Here is a 4,907-nt window from a genome sequence, read left to right as displayed (position 1 = left end):
TCTATGTGTGTGTGTGTGAGAGAGCGTGTGTGTATATGTGTGCAAGTGTTTGGGTGTAAGTGTGTGTGTGATCGAGTGAGTAAGTGTGTGCTTGAGTGAGCGTGCGTGTGTGTGTATTACGAATACGACGTAAAAATAGCTGCTTCGTGTTAGGAAATATTGCGCCATGACTGTATCATGAATAGTCAAAGAGTTCACGGGTCACTGAACTCTTCGTTTGAATAATGAAGCATCATCATGAGGGACCAACACATGTTCCTTTCATACATGAATTCATTGACATGAAACTGAAGCAAGATTATTGAAAACCAAACATCTGTGACTAAAGCATATGGAATCGACGCAGTGAATATGGCTCCATTAGGGAAAATGCAGTGAACACGATGGTTTAATGTACACAATCATAATCGAAGTGTAGAGATTTTAGGTAAAATATGTAAGAGATCTCAATCTCATGAGCAACCAATGCTCTTTTAAAAAGCAAGCAAATTCGTTTTATTATCTTACGAGCCGACCCGCGGCATATCATAAGCCGCTATTTAGTTGTTGTTTTTTCTACTTTTCAGTTATTCATAATTAGTGAATTCGACACTACCAACGCTGCCACTGAAAATATTTCTTTAAAACACTATAAGTAGCTCGTTAAGAATGATAACCCCCCCACCCCCTCCTTCCCCCACCCCTTCCGTTAAAGTAAACTTCACTTAGTTCCCCCCCCCCCCCTACGTTTAAAATCGTTTCAAACTAAATTATCTGCCCCCAATAGTCATCACTAAACCCGACTCTGTTTGTAAACATTTAGAGTGAACCACAGCTCACCAGACCATGTAGGGGTGGGGATGGTAGGGAGCGTGTTTACAGCTTGTTTTCTAGCGTCTCCCAGAAGAGAATTATATATATAGATGTTTTGTGCTTGTGGCCTCCAAATAAAGCTTGGTGTTGGGACCGGAAGTAACACAGAACGCTGCCCGAACAAGGGCAGATAATGACAAGGTCTTTATATTTAAAAATGTTTTTTTACACTTTTTAGTTAGTAGTTGTAAATAAAGTATACATCGAATAGGCTACGACTAAAAATATTTGCCTTAAAACCCGACCACTAGCATGTGATTACTAAAATACAGTTATCTGCCCCTACTTAGTTCGTGGTCGACGCTTAAGCAAGAAATCATCCATCCGTGACAAACAATTCTCCCTCGATGCCCAGCGGATCTAGCGATCGCTAATGTTTTGTCTTGTTATCTCCCATTTATTATTACATGTAATTCTTTTTAAACTACATTTTGATGACTAAACTAATTCGATTTAAAAACATATATCTTTGGATTTTCATATAAAAACAACGTATCTGGAAAGTTAAAACGAAATCGGTGCATTCAAGGGAGTCAAAATTAAGTTCGAATATTTGCCACAAAACCAACATATTTTGCGAACAAAGTAAAAGATTGTAAAAAAGTAATTAGAAATAAAATTTGTACAAGGTTGTTCATGATTACTTTAAGAGGTTAATTAGCAAGCAGAGTGTGGGTAACAGGTGCGTTCTCAGACAAAGGTGCTTTACTCCTGGCTGTCCCTGAGCCTTGTGATGATGGGTAGCGACACGCCGGCGCATGATACGCATGACACCATTCCATTAGTCCTCTTTGCTCCTTATGGAGCATAGGGCCTCCACCATTTCCTTCCATTTCTTCCTATCCTCGGCTATTAATTTTGACATCTCCCAAGACATCCCTGTTGGCTTCAGTTCTTCAAGAAGACTCCGCCTCCAGGTCTGTCTTGGGCGCCCTCTCTTCCGCTTTGCCTGGGGGTTCCACTCAAGCACTTGGCGTGTAACATTTGTGTGAGCCTTTCGCAGTGTGTGACCCACCCACCGCCACTTCCTCCTTCTTATTTGCACACCCATAGGCTCCTGCCTAGCTTTCCTCCATAGTTCTAAGTTCGGCACTCTGTCCTGCCATCTCAGTTTCAATATCTGTCTAAGGCATCTATTCATGAAGGTCTGTATCTTTGCTGTGCTTGCCTTGGAGACTCTCCATGTCTCTGCTCCATACAGCAGAACTGCCTTGACATTAGAGTTAAATATCCTAATTTTTATGGTAATGGAGATGGCCGAACTTTTCCGTATGGGTCGCAGGACTGTGAAAGTGCAGCGGGCTCTATTAACTCTAGCGCGCATGTCCTCATCTGTGCCTCCCGTTTTGCTGATCTTGCTGCCAAGGTAGACAAACTCTTGCACATCGCATGACTAGTTTATTGTTTTTTTTTACCGTGTGCTAACTATGCTGTATCGTTTAAAGTAGGAATAGGGGGGTTATTCGTAATCGAGAAATGAAATTTAAGCCCGGAAGACATATAAGAGGCTTAGTATTTGTGAGCAATAAGAATTGTTTCACATTCTTTTTTATTTCAAAGTTTTTGTTTCTTTCGGAAAATTATTTCAAGAAATTCTACTTATATTTACATACACTATTTGCAGTGGTTTATAAAAACAAAATGCCGTCTTCAGCTGGAGAGTTGAAAAAAATGTAGGAATAAAAACTGATAGTGGTAATGTGACTATTTCATTATATTGCAAGAATCATTCGCTAGTGACGTGTTCTGTGAGAAAAGTTGAGTGTTCCAAATGTGATAACTTTCGATATAACAACGGTAATGATAATGAAGCTGATAATTATGACAAGGATGTTGTGATTTATGTGCGAGAATATGTGATTTAGTCACCTGACTGTATCAACCTTGAGGATGACTCGTGTGACAACCACTTGACTGACAACCTCATACTAATGAATATCACAATGAACAAAAACGGTAAGGAGGATTTGGTCTCCGATCTCAGCAACCACTTTCTGAAAGCCGCATCTTATCGAACAACTGGTTAGACAACCACAGTCCTGACGACAACCACAGTCCTGATGACAACCACAGTCCTGACGACAACCACAGTCCTGACGACAACCACAGTCCTGACGACAACCACAGTCCTGAAGACAACCACAGTCCTGACGACAACCACAGTCCTGACGACAACCACAGTCCTGAAGACAACCACATCCACATGACCCAGTTTTCTGACCCCGGCAACTTCAATGACCTGGAGATTAACGGACACAAACCCCTGTACGACACCCGCGTAGACCCCTCACCAGAACCCCCAGCCGATGAATCTCAGATGAACAGCCCGCCAAAGAATAAATAATTATCATTAAATTTAAAAAAAAAAACCCACGTTTTCTGATTGAACTAAAAAGTAGAAAATAAATGCTATACATCTCAATAATGCAAGCGATCACTCTACTATAAGCGATCGCAAACTGCGTGCGCATTATGACAAAAAATGAAAAACGTGGGGCGCCGAAGTAAAAGCTTTTTATCGGTCATTGTTAATATAAGATTTAAAAGTTATATTACTATTGATTAGATAATACTATTGAGTTTTATTAGGGAGCTTGTAGAGAGTCAGCAGTATTAGAAACTGTAAGAAAATCACGGCGCCCCACGTTTTTTATTTTTTGTCATAATGCGCACGCAGTTTGCGATCGCTTATAGTAGAGTGATCGCTTGCATTATTGAGATGTATAGCATTTATTTTCTACTTTTTAGTTCAATCAGAAAACGTGGGTTTTTAAATTTTTATTTAATGATAATTATTTTCTACTTTTTAGTCTTTGTCTGTTTGTTTGCATTCAAATCTTCGTCGGGAACTTCACCAGGATCAAGGTTATTCCAGTAGGCTTTCGACGGAGCCATGTTCTTCTTATTGTTGCGCAAGTGCGAGTTACATCGGCGACAAACTTCTAGCACAGTCTTTTGCGCAAGCTCAGGGGGAAGGTATCCCTTAGAAGCAAGCATGTGATATTTTGTCACCTGATTAGGATAGCACTGCTTATGACAAATATCACAAGTTATATTGCAAAAAGTGTTTATCGTGTCGAAAAATGTTTTCATTGCTGCCGAACGTTGGGCGTAAGCAGTGCGTCGACGTTGCAATTCTGCTTCATGCCTTTCTTTGTCTTGACGAGCAGTAGCATGACGCTTTCTGTCTTTTGCTTGGCGAGAGACCCTTTCTTCTTTGGTCTCAATCGCAAGTGCAGCAGCAGTTCGTTCTTTCTGCTTGGCAAGACGAGAGACCCTTTCTTGTTCTGTCTCAATCGCAAGTGCAGCATCAGTTCGTTCTTTCTGCTTAGCAAGACGAGAGACCCTTTCTTGTTCTGTCTCAATCGCACGAGCAGTAGCATGACGCACTCTATCTTTTGCTTTACGAGAGACACTTTGTTCTTCTCTCTCCATCGCTAAAGCAGCAAATTTTCGGTTTCGATCTTTTTCAAGCTTCTTTTGATACTCACCTTCTTCCATAATTTTTGGTCGTTTAGAAGGATTTTCCAATCTGCATCCTTCATTGCGCTTCTCCTGATACTTTTGGCGTGCCTTTTCCAATCGACGTTTCTTCTGTGTTGCCGTTTCTTTCACCATTTTGCCCTAGCGTGCAAACCATTCGACCATCAACATTTCACTTCCGGATCAGTCAGATTTGCATAGGTTTGTACACAAACACCGCATGACCACTACTCAGCCAATCGCGTGCTCGCTCCTTCATGATTTTCATTTGTTTTTCAGTAAGCCAGAAGAGGTTAAGTACCGAACCTTGTTTTTTATCAAATTACAATTACTAGGTTATGTCCCTTTTTTGTACAAATGAATAGGAGTCTAAAATGATCAATAAAATTTTTCCATGGATCAATTTAGTAATAATAATAATAATTGAATATTGTATTGTCATCGGATATAAAGCTTTCCTGAAAATTTCAGCGCGCTAACTAACTGAGAAGTGCCCGAAATTTCGATCGCAAGATTTGATGGAAAGACAAACAGACGCGAAAGCAAGTTAAAGAAAACGTGGGAAAAAGTGA

This window comes from Physella acuta, unplaced genomic scaffold, assembly GCF_028476545.2.
Source record: "Physella acuta isolate Inbredline_101_S28 unplaced genomic scaffold, ASM2847654v3 ptg001138l, whole genome shotgun sequence".
NCBI lineage: Eukaryota > Metazoa > Mollusca > Gastropoda > Physidae > Physella > Physella acuta.
Note: the sequence above shows the minus strand (reverse complement) of the source record.